At 57.2% G+C, this 15696-nt stretch overlaps 1 long non-coding RNA gene across 1 annotated transcript; it reads right to left on the reverse strand.

Moving 5' to 3' along the window:
* Positions 1 to 7281: 7281 nt before the first annotated feature.
* LOC140697209 (uncharacterized) lies at positions 7282 to 9444 on the reverse strand. The gene is made up of 3 exons (XR_012074064.1): positions 9301 to 9444; positions 8881 to 9057; positions 7282 to 7598 (listed from the first exon to the last, which is right to left on the reverse strand). It is a non-coding gene; the product is annotated as an uncharacterized lncRNA (long non-coding RNA).
* Positions 9445 to 15696: the final 6252 nt, after the last annotated feature.

Consider the following 15696-nt stretch of genomic DNA (forward strand, 5'->3'; position numbering starts at 1 on the left):
TGGATGGGTGGTTGGATGAGTGAGGGGGTGGAAAGATGGATGGACAGACAGGTAGGTGGGTAGATGGGTAGTGCGTGGGTAGATGGACGGGTGAGGGGGTGGGTGGATGGGTGGTGAGTGGGTGGATGCGTGGAAGGATGGATGGACAGGTAGGTGGGTGGATGGTTTAGTGGGTGGGTGGTTGGATGGATGGGGGAATGGCTGGATGAGCGGGCAGATGGCATGTTCCCAACAGAGACCAGCAGGCCCCCCCGCCTCCCTGTACACCTGAGTGCCCCAGGGCTCCTGGCCAGGAAGGAGTCATGCAGGCTGTAAAACAGCTGAGCAGGTGGGTGATGTTTAGTCTGCAGAGGACAAGGGCTTTGAGGCTTTGGAGGGCTCCCCCTGGGAGGAGGCAAGGACACCTCGCCCTGACCCTGTGGACTGAGGACTAGTGGTGGAAGTGGGAGGGAGGCAGATGGTCTCTTGAGGCAAAGCCAACTGCTGGAGCTCGCCTCCTCTCTGCTGTGCTCCTGACAACTGGTGCAGGGAACACCGCCTTCCTGCTAAGTTACATTTTCAGTTCCAGAATGGTCTGTGACTCCCAACATTATACTTAACAAAGTGTCTTTTTTATCGTAAGCATTACAGCAACACAGAAGTGACATGACGCAAAGTCACATGGTGCCCCCCCGACACCCTCCCCAGGGCCGGTCTTCTGTCTCAGAGAGCTTGGTGCCGCTCACAGTGGCCCTGCAGCTCCACTCCGCATCTCTGTCTCTCGTCCCTGATTTGCCAAATTTCAGACACTATGGACTCCTCAATACAAAAGATGGAAGTTTAAGTACATTACAGTTGACCTTTGAACAACTCAAGAATTAGGGCACCAACTGACTCCCTACACAGTTGAAAATCTGAGTGTAACTTTACAGTTGGTCCTCCTGTCTGAGATTCCACATCCGAAGATTCAACCAACAGCAGATGGTGTGGTACAACAGTACGTATTGAGTGAAAAAAATCTGCGTAGACGTGAACTCACGCAGTTCAAACCCATCTTACTCAAGGGTCAATTGTACAGTACCCTCCTAGCTTTCATACTTACATAATTACTTCTATTCTTATACTGCTTTTTTTGGTGGTTTTAAAGAACATTCTTTCTAGCGTATAACCTAGGAATTCCAACGCTAGCTATATACCCAGGAGACGTGAAACATAATGTCCACACAAAAACCTGTACACAGATATTGACAGCATCATCACTCACAATAGCCCAAAGGTGCGAACAGCTCAAGTGTCCATCAGCTGATGAATGGAGAAACAAGATGTGATTTGTCTGCACAGTGGAATATTACTCAGGTGCAAACAGGAAAGAGGTATCAAGTCATGCTGTGCCACTGAGCATGTTGTGCTAAATGAAAGAAGCAGACACACACACACACAACGTGCATCATCTGGCTCTGTTTACGTGAAATGTCCGGAATAGGCAAATCCCCTGGGAGAGACAGTAGGGTTGTGGATGCCAGCGGTGGTGGGGAGGGAGACATGGGAGAACTGGACCGCTGCACAGGGTTTCTTTCTACGGTGAGGGTAATTAAGTTTATTTTTTTTTAATGGAGGTACTGGAGATTGATCCTAGCACCTTGTGCTCGCAAGGCACGCACCCTACCGCTGAGCTGCATCCTCCCCTCCTTTCGGGGTTTCTGTTTGGGGTGATGAAAACGATGGCATTGGGTAGTAGTGATGGCTGCTCAGCCTTGCGAATGTACTAAAACCCACGGACTCGTACATGCTAAAAGGGCGTGTTTTATACTAAGTGAATTATATATCAATAAAGCTGTTATAGGAAAAAATATATATTTATTCACACTAACTTCTGACCCCATCTTGGGGAGGCAAGATTACTGGGGTCCTCCCTTCCCCTCCCCATGCCACCACAGTCAGCCCCTAAATACTGTCTGACATCAAGCTGCAGATGGCCACCAACAGATAGTAGGGCGCTGAGGTTGGGAGACAGTCTTGCAAGGGAACCAAATCCTGTTGTGATGAGAAACATAATTGCTGCCGATTGAACACTTACCACATGCTCAAGGCGATGGCGCTCCGTGCTCTACAGGCGTTACCTCACGAAGCCTCAGGCTGACCTGAGGTTGGATTCTATGTTCCCATTTTACAGAGTAGGCAACTGAGGCTTCACTTCACACGGCAGCTGAAAGGTGGCAGAGCTGGGATCGGAGCCCAGGCCTCTCAGAGTGTTCACCCAGAACTCTTGGCCGCCCAGGAGAACAGCCCACATTTGCTTTCTGTGCTCATTTATACCTGTCCATTTCACGTGGCTGAAGCTCTCTGTGCAATGCAAGGCCTCTTTCAGACTGTCCCTTGGTGCAGAGAAAGGCGGTAGAGGCAGGCCCCGCCCTACTCCCAACCCACCCCATCTTACCTGCCCAGGCCAGGATGCTCCAGTCTCCCCGGGCCTTCATCCTGACCTCGGGTGGGTGCAGGCTGGGCCGTGACCATGACTGTGACCTGCTTCCTGACAGACAATGGGAGGCCTGTTTGCTGTCCCGGGTGCAGGAATTAGACAGTACTTAGCTTTCCCTTGGTGGTGAAGCCGCTCCCTTCCTCCACAGAGCAGGAACCGGTTCCTGCTGGGCAGGGCCAGCGCTGGGCTCCGGCCAGCAACCCCTCCCTGCTGCACTGCCCCTCAGCGCCGACTGCAGGGGTTTAATCATTACCCGGCACGTTTGGCCTTTGGTTTCAGGTTGGAATTTGGGAGCTGTGCCCAGCAGCAATTATCTCTGACACATTATTTTGTGTAAAATCACTTTTAGCTGCCATTAGCTGACAGAGCTAGAATAAAGAAAGGGCCATTAACCAGTGCTGGCCTCTCGGCATCTGCGCCTCCATGGGATGGAACCAAGGGACTCACCTGTGCGCGACTGTGAAATAGTCTCTAGAAAATTGGCTTTAAAATGTGGCCTGTGAGGTGGCATCTGCCCAGGCGTGGCTCTGAGGTCGGCAGAGTGCCCCGAGATGTGCCAGCTCTGGGCAGAACCACTGGAGGCTGCTGGGGAATAGTTGGTGTCTATCCAATTGGCCTGTTGGTTCTAGGCTCCTGGAGTGAGAAGCTGATGGGAGAAGTGTGTGCCCTGTCCTCCCAGCCCAGGCGGGGGCCTTGGCAGCGATGCCCGCCTCTCACCGCTCCCGGCAGGGTGCGGGAGTGAGCTCCCCACCACGTGTGCACTCCAACTTGGGGTGTCTGGTCAGGGCTCTCCACGACCTGAGCCAGCTTGCTGGAGGTCACCGAGAGGTGCCGGAGCCCGGCCTCCCCTCCCTCCTACTTTCCCTGACTCCTGCTGGCCTGACTCCCACCCAGACCCCATTCTCCGCCCCTCTCCCGAGAACAGCCCAGGGAGGCTCGGGGCCTCACTGTGTTTCTGCTGCTGTGGCATTTTGGGAGCAGCTGGCTGGAAGGGGTGGCAGATTGAGAGAGGCCTGCTTGGGAGGGCGGTGGTGGCTCTCGTCATGACCTTCACAGGACCCCCTGCCCCGCCTTAGCTCACTCCCAACATGACCTGTCTTTTCAGATGTAGCCTATTGTCCAGCCTGAAATGCTGGCTACCCAGTGGTCAGCACCGCAGAGGGACCCCACTGGCCTCCCCTCCTGGGAACCCACTCCACCCAGAACTATCTGGATGCCCCACGGCCACTTTCCTGCATTTCTGCCCCCTGAGTCCTGCCCCAACTCAGCCCAGGAACGTGAGACTGAAACCTCACATCTGCCCGCGTTCACCTTCCCTGCGGTTCCCTTCCAGCTGGCCCATAAGCTGTCCCTGCAAACAGTGTGCTGTGTCTGTGTCCCCACCGCAGTGCTGGTGTCCCGGGGACAGGTCACATGGTCTTGCTCTGGGTGACCACACAGCCAGCACCCGGCTGGGCACAACCCTGGATGCTCCCAACTTGTCAGCTGGAGGGGGCTTAGGAGGCCAGTCAGCCAATAGCTCTCAGACTGGGAAGGGCCTTGGGGGCCAGGGTGCCCCGGTGGTGGGGGCCAGAGCCTGGGTGCAGCCACCGCCACTGCCTGTCTTTCACAAATAGCCCTGGGCCTCCCCCTGTGGCTCTGCTCTGTGACCCTGGTCTCTGGGCTTCACTCCCTGCTGTTCTGTGAGGCTTTGGGGCCTTGTTGCCCACCAGCCCCCAGCTCCAGATGATCAGACACTCCCCGAGGCTCCAGCCAGCCTAGGCACCGGAAGGGCTGTTGGGAGCTGCCGGATGGCCACACCCTGCTTGGGGCTTGCCCACTGCTCCCGGGGAGCCTTCCTGGAATCCAGGAAATTAAGAAGGACTCAAGCAGGAGTCTCCTGGGCCCCAGCAGCCCCACCTCTGTCTTGATGCAGAAACCGCGACCCTGTTCTTGGCCCTGCCAGGAGAGCCAGAGCCCCGTGCCCGAGAGCTGGGGTGCTCACAGGCGAGGCCAGCTGGAGCCTCGCTGGGGCAGAGTCTCCAAGCCCCTTCTGAGCCCGACCTCTCCTTTGCGTCCTGCTGCCACCGAGCTCCCTGGGCCAGAGCAGGGGCCGCCTGGCCGCCCGCCCCGCTTCGTGCTTGCTGTGGCCTGACTCCCTGGCTTAGACTTGTTTACTAGTCTCTGTTGCTTTTCGGAACAAACTTAAAATCTTAAAGAACTTGACCCACAGAGAGGTGGCTGCACAGCTCTGTCAGCAGGGTGTGCGGGAAGCTGGCTGCTTATTCAGTAGCTGCCCGGACAGATACGTTCTAGGGGGATGAAAGTGCTGAACGTCAGCAGTGGCTGCTCTGGAATCTTTACAGGGAAGTTGTAGGCCTGAGGCCGCTTGAGGAGGGGTGTTCTGCCCAGGAGAGGGGCGCTTCCGCCGGCTACCCCCCGCACTCCCCGCCCCTCGCCCCCGCCAGGCTCCGCTAAGAAGGTCAGTGGTGCCACCCCACCCCCTCGCCGGCCTCAGGCAGGGCCAGGGATGTGCACTCCCCCGAACAGGCTGTTATCTCCAGCGCCGCCTGGGAGAGGGAGCCGATGTTTTCCAGATGTTTGGGGGAACCACCTCCTATTCTGGGCCCTGCCCAGGCCAGCTCGGCTGGATGCTTTGTGTGCATGCCAACGCTTGGGCCCTGGAGCAGCAGGGAACACAAGAGGCTGCAGGCCTGGGTGGGGTCCCTTGCCCCAGTAACAGCCACTGTGAGCCTGTGAGGACCAGCACTGGGGGCCTGACCTGGTGTTGGGTGCTCCCCGCTGGGCTGGGGGACGGTGGACAGCTGCAACCTACACTGGTTCAGTGCCAAGTGGGACAGGCTGGGTGGGGAGGCAGCCTGGCAGCCTGGGTGAGCAGGGGGACTGGCAGGAGCCCCTGGTCAGCCCTTCCCTGCATACCTGACACTTCCTAGACATGGCCGACATGAACCAGACTCGCCCCAGCTCCAGACCCTTCAAGAGACCAGTAGGGAAGATGCTTTTTATGAAATACTGTGATAAGATTGATGCATTTGCAGAGATGATGCAGACAGACCTACAAGCCCCTCAGTTCCTTGAGCCTCGATCTCCTCATCTGTAAAATGGGAATAAGAACCATAACTTCCCCGAGTTGGTCAGAGGGCATAGTCCAGGTGCCTGGCACGTGGCCAGTGCTCAGGACGATGCCTGGTGCTCGCCCAGGCACACGGAGGAGGGGCTGAGCAAAGGCAGGCAGGGAGGGGCCAGCCCAGCTGGGCGCTGGCTGAAGGCCAAGGGGGGCGACCTACTGGAACTTTCCTCCTGGGCGCCCCCTGCCCTGTGCTTTCTGGCAGAGCCTCTGGAAAGTGCAGTGCAGGCCGGCCAGCTGGGGGCCTGGGCTAACATTTTCGTTTTAAGTCCTCAAGGTGCCTGGAAGGACCAAGCAAGTGCACATAGTAAAGGTTTGAAGTGTTGGCTGAGAATCGGCCCTGTCTCTGGAGTTTCTCCTGACCCTTCTCCTGTTCCTGTGGCCCCTGCAATGCTGTGAGGTCCTCTCCTTGCATTGGGTTTCTTTACAGAAAAGGAAAACAAGGCTCAGAGAAGAGAGAGCTCACAGAGTTCCACTGTTGGTTCAAGGCCAAGTCGGCTTTAAATCTAAATCTGTTTTTCCAATGAGACCTGGAGGGGATGGAAAAAGGCCACCATGGTCAGTAAGGATGGCTCACCTATATTGTACCCCAGATTCTGTAGCCCAGAGTCCCTCCTCACCCCAGCCATCAGGGGAACCTGGTGGAGGCCTCATTCTGGTGGATGATTCCTCATTCAGGTGCTCAGGCATGTCCCTGAGGTGTCCCGTGGCCAAGGTCATGACTGGCAACACTCACCCTGAACATAGTCATGTCCACAGTGGTCTCTGCTAGGGTAGGACTTCACCCCTACAGGGGACCGTAATGATCAGGTTAGACCCCCATGGTGGGGGCTCCCAGCCACCGCCCATTCTCAGGAAGACCCTTATACAGGGTGCCCAGTGGCCAAGGCTGGGCCTGATCACCCCGCCCACTGGCCTCAGTTGTTAGTCCCTGTCTGGACCTCTAACTCGAGCAGACCAATCAGAATCCCCCACCTGGAAATCTGACTCTGGATTGGCCCACGAGGAGACCTGGCGGCTCCACCTGGCGGCACCACCCCTTCCTCCTACAGAGAAGAATGTTAAAAATGGCATTTTACAACTGCGTTGGCAGAAAGATGAGTATGTATACATATTCTACTTGGAAACATTTTCTTCAACAGAAAAGGTCATTTTTTTTTCCTCCTGATTTGAGAAGAAATGGAAACATTTCCGGGGGCACTGAGCCGGCTTTGCCTGGTGGAGATGTGGCCAGCCCAGAGGAGGCCCCTGAGCTCAGCACTGCAGGCCCGCTGATCTAGCTCCTCCGTTAACCTCATCTCCTTCTGGTCCGTCTCCTTGTGGCCTGACTTCCCCAGAACTGGTTTCTTAGTTCTCATAGAAGGAATAATGGCCTTCCTGCCATGGCCGTGCCCCAAGCAAAGCTGAGTGTCACTCCCCACAGCCGCAGCCCCGACCCCACTTCTCGGGTGAGGACACTGAGAGGGGTAGGGTTGGCTGCCTTGCCTTCGGGCCCTGAGTCGGTTCTGAGAATTCATGTTCAGGCTGTTCTTTTTACTTATTTTTTTGAAGGTTTAAAAAAGTACAGCTTTTCTTTAGAAAGGCTGAAATGATTGCATGCTAATTTGAACAGCCAAGTTGCATAAGAAATTACTTGAAAATTCCATTTTTTAAATTATATTAAATTTTTATTTTTAACTTTTTTATTGAAGTAGAGTCAGGTTACAATGTTGTGACAATTTCTGGTGTGCAGCATAGTGATTCAGTTACACATACGTATATTTCTTTTCGTATGCTTTTTCAGTTCGGGCCATCACCAGGCGCTGAACACAGCTCCCGTGCAGCAGGACCTTGCTGTTTTGAAACTCCATTTTTGATGTCCTCTGAGAGTCAGATTCCATTCTGTGTGCTTTGTTCTTTCTTCAGACTGGAGCCGAGCAGAAGTATGGCTTACACTTTTCTCCTTAAATCATTCTCAGGCTCCAAACAAGGTGCTGGACTTCTGAGCAAACAAGTGGCTGCTGGCAACAGCGCCTAGGACAGGACAAAGCTGAGAGTGACAGAAGTCACAACGTCCCACTGCCATCTCTCCAGTGTCTCAGGTGTTCATATCTTGTCATTGTTTAAGTCATAGTGAGCTAGTTTGCAGGCTTTTCTTTTTTTTTTTTTAATGGAGGGATTGGGAATTGAACCCAGAGCCTCGTGCATGCTGAGCATGTGTTCTGCCCTGAGCTCTGCCCTTCCCGCTGCGGGGTGTCCTTTTTAGAGAAAGGTAAGCAGCTTCCTTCCCAGTTTCTTCTGCCCACGCCTTCCTTCTTCCCTGGTTCTTCCTATGTTTGGTCTTAGGCTGGGAGAGGGAGTCTGGGGGTGAGAGGAGGGCGTGGGCAGGACAGACCAGACAAGCGGGCAGTGGCTTCAGACCCCTCTCAGGGGCCACCGCCTCTGGGCACAAGGCCAGTTCCTACAGTGTCCCTGGATCCCCTGACCCTGCAAGGCTGTCGCAAGGAGCGGTGTCCCTGAGGCTACATTGCAGGAGGAGAGCCCCTTTGGGGACAGCTTTTTCCAGACAGCAAGATCAGGGCAAAGGCACTGCCTGGCTGCCTCCAGCTCCAGGGAGAAATCCCAGGCTCTGTGAAGCTCTGTCAGCTTTTTCCTAGAACAGGAAAAGAAGCGGGAAGTGCGGATGTAAAAATAGAAGCTCCCGCCAGTCGGGGCAGGCCTGGAGTTGGCTGGCCTCATGCCTTCCGTCTTCCGGAGGCTGGGCTCAGGCATGCCCAGCACAGAGGGGCACCCGCTGGGCCTCCCGCCCACCCATGCCCCCTGGGTGTCTCCTGGGCCCCCAGGAGACACACACATGGGGCCGCAAGGCCTCCTGGGCTGGGCACTCCAGTGGGGGCGTGCAGTTCATGGGGTGGCTGGCCAGCGTGGCTTTCTGTCCACCTGAGCCTCCACCTGTTGGCAGTGGCTTCCTTTTATGGCTGTTGTGAGGCTGGGGGGAGCCCCACGCACAGCACCCAGTGGGTGTGCCAGTCTCCCCCTGAACCAGCTGGAGATGTGATGTCTTTTTCACCTCTGCCCAACCCACCGCCCGGACCGGCTGCCCCTCTGCAGCTACCTCTGACCTCCAACCTTTCCCAGGCAGGTTAAACCGGAGGCCTGGGAGGAGATGGGGGGTGGTGCTCTTGAAAATCTTTCCAAGGACCAGCACCTGCTGTGCCCACTTCTGGCCCTTCTTCTCCCCGCCCCCACCCCAACTGCTCTCCCCCTTGTCCTGGGCTTGGGGTTGAAGCCCGGCATGGGGGCGGAACGGACTGACCTCTGGGTTCTGCGGAATGCCGCGGGAAGGCACCAGGTTCAGTCCGGAGGCTGGCCTTCCATCCCGTGCTTCCCTCCCTGGGTGGTCAAGGTCCCCTGCAGCCTCTGTTTCCCCATCACCAGAAGGAAATCCCGCTCCTGCCCTCTTTGGGGAGACAGCTGTATAAACTGTAGAGTGCTGTGAGGGCACAAAGGAAGCAGGAAGCAGGGTTCCTCTCTGAGGCAGCAGCAGAGAAGCAGCTGCATCTCCTGCCGGGCTGCCCCTCTCCCACCCCGCCACCCCGCGTTTCCCTCTGGCCCTCGGGTCCCCGTAGAGTCGGTCATCTTCCGGCCACGCTCAGCAGATGCCGAAAGTGAGTCAGGTGTGATGAGACCAAGTGCAGGTGAATCACAGGAGCGGGAGGAGGAAGTGGGTTATTACCAGGACTGTCTCTCGGAGGCTGAGAGGGCGGGAGTGTGACGTTGCTGCCGGAGTGTCCTCGCTTGCAGGAGGCCCCTGCCCGAGCTCCACTGTCCCTCCGTCTGCGCTCCGCGCCAGCTCTGTGCCCCCAGCCTGTGCCTGGCCCTGTGCTGAGAAGACAGGACGGGGCCGTGCCCAGGCTGCTGCGGAGCGCGGGCACAGGGCGGGTGCACAGGGCCCGGGGGCGGAGATGGGGCCATGCCCGGAGCCACCCTCACAGAGGCCTCAACTGTCAGCCTACAGCACCTGTTTGCGGGCGGTTTCTTCTGGGGGTTCAGGCGAGTGAGAGATTGCACCGTGAAATATAAACTTTAAACTACACCACAGTGTTTGCAAATCAGGGTTGGCATTTAACAATCTTACCCAAATCCTCATACAATGGAAGCCCCTGAGGCCCTTAGGGAAAACCACTTCAAAGGTCCAGGCTCCCGGAGCCGGACAGCAATAATGCTGTCAGGGTGGGGCAAGACAGGGCAGAGGAGCATCACCGGAGGGGCTGGGGTGGCCTCAGGCAGCGCCAGTGGCCTTGAGAGTGGGCACCTCTTCAGCGTCGTGCCCGGGGGCCTCACTCTCCGCAGCCCGGTCCTGGACCTGCAAGCTGCTCTGTGTACTTGGGGAGACTGAGGCCACCGCCACAGCCTGGGGTCTGGGATGGGGGTCAGGAGTGTGGTTCGGTAGGGTGCCACCATAAGGGCTGCCTTAGGGCCCCACCAAGGGCAGTGCTGGAAGCAGGGTCTGTCTTTCCTTCCTGGCAGGAGGCTGACTGCACAGCCTTGGCCAGGACAAAGGGGCAGAAACGCTCAGGCCGTGGACTGAGGCGCCGGCCCAGCTGCCAACTAAAGGGCGGGGCAGTGGGAGGTGAGTAATCCTGCGGCTTCCTCGAGGCCCTGGCCGCTGTGGTCGTGGTCAAACGCCAACGCCCACGTCAGGATGTCTGACACCCACCGATGGGGAGCTCGGGAAGGCCCTCCCCACAAGATCTCACGGATGCCCACCCCCGGCTTGGCTGGGGGTTATTTCTTTGTTTTTAAAGTGCACTGTTGTTATTTTCTGATTACCAAAGTGATACACACTCATGACAAAGACCTGTGAGCACCAGTGGGTGTGCCATCAGCTGGGGTCATGCGGAGGGGAGGTGATGCACCCTATGGCAATTCATCAGTACCAGCAGCAGGACGACAAAAACGATTTAGTCCATGTCCCTCGGGACACAGCCAGGTAGGGCTGCTGGCAGACAGACAGAGTCTACACCCCGGTCCTCCCAACCTAAGTTGACCGAGAACAAGGGTATTTTCTGCACAGTCCTGGGGAGGTCAGGGCAGGGGAGGGGTCTAAGAGCAGGTGCTGGCACAGTCCCAGGCTGCTGGGGGCTGTGGCCCACATGGTTTCTCCTGTTGCTGGATCTGGGGGTGGGGGGGGGGCTGGGCTGCTCTGAGATCCTGGTGATTCCCAGGGTTAGGGGAGGCCACTGAGAGCTGGTGGGCAGGGGGTGGCCCCCTTCCTCTAAGTGAAGGGACCTGGGCTGCGTGCATGAGGCTCCTCTGGGGAGAGCACTGGAGGTAGGGGTCCTGTGGAGGTACTCTGTGCTGGGACTGTTTCTGCGGTCCTGATTTTAGGGACACGCCCTCCCCGCCCCCAGACCATGGCGCCCTGAGGAATGCAGATACCTGAGGTCATTTTGTGTGGTCTTACCATGAGCTGCTGACATGGACCTTACAGGTAAGGAAACTGACCCTTGGGGGTGAAGTTCACGTATCCAGAGCTACTAAGTGGCTGAGTTTAACTTGCACCATTCCAAGCCCCCGCCCCCAGCTCCCAGCTCCCAGCTCCCTGCCCTCACTAGGCCCTGGACCCTGTGGACATGAAGCTGCTGCCCGTCTTCGGGGAGCAGGGGCTCCCAGGCCCCAGCAGTGACCAGGCAGGGGCTGTGATCTCCTGGGAGGCTAACCTTGGAACTCGTTTCTCCTGGTGCCCTCCTTGGGACTGCATTCCACTGAGCCTGACACACACATTTTTCCCAGGGCTAGGTGTGAACCTTTGGGGTGCAGGTGGCCGGGTCTGGGGAACCCCCAGAACTCCTGGGGTGATCTGGGAACCTGGGCTTATGGCTGGATGCTGTGCCCCCAGGGTCTGGCTCAGGGCAGGTCTGCTGTGTTTGCCAGCCGTGCCCGGGGACAGGTGGGTCGTGGGCACACTTGGCTTAGCGATGCTTGGACCTGCTTCGGGCTGACAGAAGGGATTGGGAAGAGGGTATCAGGAAGGGGCAGGGTGCTGAGGAGGCGGAGGACCAGTGTGGAGCTCTGCTGGGCGCTGCCATCACCACTGCTGCCTAAGGGCACCCCAGGAGAGTCCCAAGTGCGGGACACCTTACAGGGGTGCTGCAGGTGCTTGGAGAAGTCCTCCAAGTCACCCGTTTTGTTACTTAGTTGGTGCTGAGGAGCAGGTTCACTGGCCCCTTTAGCTTTGCTGTGTATTTTGCCATTTGGCTAGTTCATTTTGGTCTGACAAATTTCCTCTTTTGAAGACGACGTTTGTTCATGGCTGTCTGGCGTGAAAAAATACTGTTGCTGGGTTTTCTGGCACCTCCGAACATGTAGGAGACACGTGTTGAAGCTGGTCTGGGGGTAAAGTCCTCCCGCCTGGCTGCGGTGTCCCGTGGGGCAGGGAGCCTCTCCTGGCCAGGCTCACCTTGGAACTGCCTCTGACCCCGAATCCAGCCTGAGGCCAGCATAGAGGAGGTGGCAGCACATGCTTGTTGAGTGAATAAACGACCTGGAATGGAGGTGCCAAGAAGGTCAGGAGGGCAGGGCTGCATTAGGCTCTTAGGGTGTAATTCTCCCCACGCCCTAGGAATAAGGATGCAATTTAAAATTTTATTTATTTGAAATCATACAGTGATTCTTGAACACAGTCTTGTAAAAATCAAAGTGTTACCAATGAAGTCCAAGTTCATCTTGATCAATCCCCTTTAATTGTGCCCTGACTCCCAGTGTATTGGCTGTTTTGTTTTGGTGCATGTTTGCCAGAATTTCCACTTGTATACAAGCACCTGCCCACATACACACATAATTTGAGTTTTGTGCCCGTGTGTGTCTTTAAACTCAAACGGTGTTGCTCCGTTTGACTGTCCTGCAAATTGCTTTTCCCACTGAGCAGACTGATCTGGGAGATGTTGTTAGTATGTAGAGACAGATCTTCCTTCTGACCTGCACCTGCTGGGGAGGACCGGCATGGCAGCAGATGGGCCGCCATGGGAATTGTCACACCCATTTCGCAGAGGAGGAAGTTGAGGCTCACAGAGGTTGTGCAATGTGCCCAGTGTCTCTTCCTGCCTGTGTGAGGGTCAGGGTCTAGCAGGGATTGAGAGAGAGGCAGGTGTGGCTGGTGAGTGTGGAGCACAAAGAAGGGAGCAGGTTGGGGGCCGCCAGCCCGGAGCCCAGAGCCCAGAGCCCAGAGGGAGGAAACCAATCGGTGCCGCTGGGAATCTCGGTGGTTCCGGCAGTAACTCAGCTCAGGACTTAGGTCAGGGTGAGGCACGTGCCAGAAAGACCAAGCCACCTGGACGAACCGAGGGTGACTTTCAGCTCTTCCCATGAAGGCCTGGCCAGCCAGCCAAGGTGCTAATTAGAGCGGAAGAACCTGGGGAAGTGACCTCCAGCCTCCTCAGTGCTTTGTTTCCTCCTGACTCCTGCCGGCCAGAGTCACCAAACCTCCCCAAATGTAGGGGCACCTGCCGGGGCACCTGCCAGTTCACAGACCTTGCCCCGTTCTTCCCAGATGGGCCTGCCTCCACTGACCTACTCCCCAGGCATTTGGCTGAAAGAGGCCAGGGTTGGGGTGGGCCGGGTGGGGACAGGGAGACATTTGGGTGCGGCCGGGGTGTGTCCACGGCGCCAGCGCCCATACGGCGTCCTTGGCCTAGTTTCCCCAGGGCTGCGCCCCACGTGACCACCTTGTGCCTATCTCCTTGGAGGCCACTGGCTGTTCACCGGGTCACTTGTGTCCCCGGCTCAGGGCACTGCTGCCAGCAGGCTCTGCCTCCCTCTCAGGGCTTCGCAAGAGTTCCGGGAGAACGTCCCAGCCCACGGGGCCTGGGGCTTGGCCTGCGGGTCCTGCGCAGCCCAGGCCCTCCTCCTCAGCTGGCTCTATGGCTTGGACCAGATACCTCTGGCCCTGTGGCCTTCCTGAGCCACGACGGAGTTGCTCAGATCTGTCTCGTGCGCTCCCACACAGGCCAGACGGCGCCCTGTGTTCAGAGGGGATGCAGCGGCACCCACTGCGTGCTGTTGCACTGGTGCGGGGCGGCCCCCCCGCTCCCCGGGCTTGCGTCTCGCCCGCACGAATGTAGTTCCATCAGCTCCCACGGGGCTCGCTTGTGGAGCTCTCAGCCTGGGGGCAAGGCGGAATTTCTTCGGGAGCGTTTATGGAAACTTTCGTTATGTCAACCACTGTTCATGTTTTCCACGTGAGACTTTTCACAGCAGTAGACGGGACTTAGCGTGAGCTTTCCTAACCCCGTGTCTATAACCAGCTCACGCCCATCTGCTTATTTAGACTCTCCCAGTTCCCTTCTTCCTGTATTGTTTTGAATCAAGCCAAGGTTTTGTTTGTTTGCTTTTTGAGTACAAGTGTCAGACTGTCACCCTCAGGGATTTAACTGGGTCGTCCAGTCTGGGGCCCAAGAAAAGTGTATTGTAGCCAAGTTTCCTTCTAGGAGACGTGGAGGTGCAGCTGGTGGGGAGAGCTCAGAGCTGGCAGACCTGTGACGCTGCCTCCGGGAGACACTGTGAGACCCCAGAGAGAAGGCACAGGTAGGGTGTCAATCCAACGAGCCTGACCTGGAAGTCCAGGTTTGGAAGGCCCACTCTGAGGGCAAACCTTCAGTCCAGATGAGGGGAGATAGATCCCACCCCGCACTGACCTGGGGGGTCCAGGCGAGAGGTGCCAGTTCCCTCATGGCCGCCTGGGAGGGGTGCTGACAGCCCTGTCAACCCAGTGCTTCCAAGAAGGCAAAGACCAGAGCAGATAAAGCCACCCAGGAAAGTGGTTAGCTGGTCAACCACAAGACGGCACAATCCCAGGGGCCCCCGAGCCAGTTCCTGTCAAGGGAGATCCTGGCGCTGGCAGAGCTGGCCCACAAAGGATGCTTTGTTCTCCCGTTGAAATAAACACTTCCCCTGGATAGTTACTCCCCGGACTTGAATGTAATATGGGGTGTCAGTTACTCTTTAACAGGAGACTTGATCCGGGCCACCAAGCTTCCCTGAACTAATTTCCTGGAAGAAAGGCATTCCCTACCTCCGCCCCCGGCCCAGGGGTTTATGAACCACTGCCCACATGGGCGAGGAGAAGCTGGGTGTGGCTATCACCTGGACCCCAAGTTCGTCCTGAGAACCCCAGTCCTTGGGGGCCCCCCTTAGCCTCCTCTGAAGGACAGTGCAGGTGACCAGTGAGCCCTTGACTATCTGAGCAGTGGAACTACAGGCTGAGCAGAGGCTCCTTTTCCTCTGGGGGGGGGGGGTGAGAAACCTGTCTGTTCAGTTCCCACTTTTTGAGAACATGAGTCGGTTTGGGCTCCTGGATGGCGAAGGGGGCATGCAGGGCCCGGCTGGCCCTGGGCACCAGGGCCCAGTGCACACCCACAGCAACTGCCACCAAACCTGGACTTCCAGGGCAGGGTCGTGGGGTTGACATACAACATTAAATATGACTTCACAAACATGGGGGTCTTATAAATCAAAACTTAGAAAGCCCAGATGGGGATTTGAATGATAGAGTGAGAGGTGGTCAGAGCTGTCATGAAGGAAAATTGGCTTCCACACGCTCCCCTGGTCACACCAAGTGGATCGGGTGGACACTTGACCTGAAGGCAGCTCCTGCACAGGCCGGCCGCGCCCTGGGCCTGGTGCCCAGCGCAGTTGGTGTCCCCCTCAGGTACCTGGACCAGCAAGAAAGGGGAGAGGCCCGTGGGACTGGGCAATACAGGAGATGTCACGTGGAGGCCACGAGGACCCCACACGGCATTCTGACCTTGTCGTCAGGCCAAGACCAGGAGGGAGAGGAGGAGTGGGCACCAGGGAGAAGAAATGCTGGCAGGGGTGAGGCCAGAGGCCATGGAGGGATAAAGGGAGGCCCGGTGCTTTCCTTGGGTTCCCGGGGGGATCCTCGGTCCTGCCTGGGTTGATGTGAGTTACAGGAGAGTGAGGACACCCAGGATAGACGTCTGTGGACACTGGAGTCTGCTCTCCTTTCGTCCTGCCTTGGTTTACAGGCAGAGCTGGGAAATGAGCAGGGGCAGGAGTGGAGTTGGGGCTGTCACCTGCACAAGGTGAGGGTGGCTCTGTGATGGTCCAGTGT

The sequence above is a fragment of the Vicugna pacos genome, chromosome 6 (genome assembly GCF_048564905.1).
Source record: "Vicugna pacos chromosome 6, VicPac4, whole genome shotgun sequence".
Taxonomy (NCBI): domain Eukaryota; kingdom Metazoa; phylum Chordata; class Mammalia; order Artiodactyla; family Camelidae; genus Vicugna; species Vicugna pacos.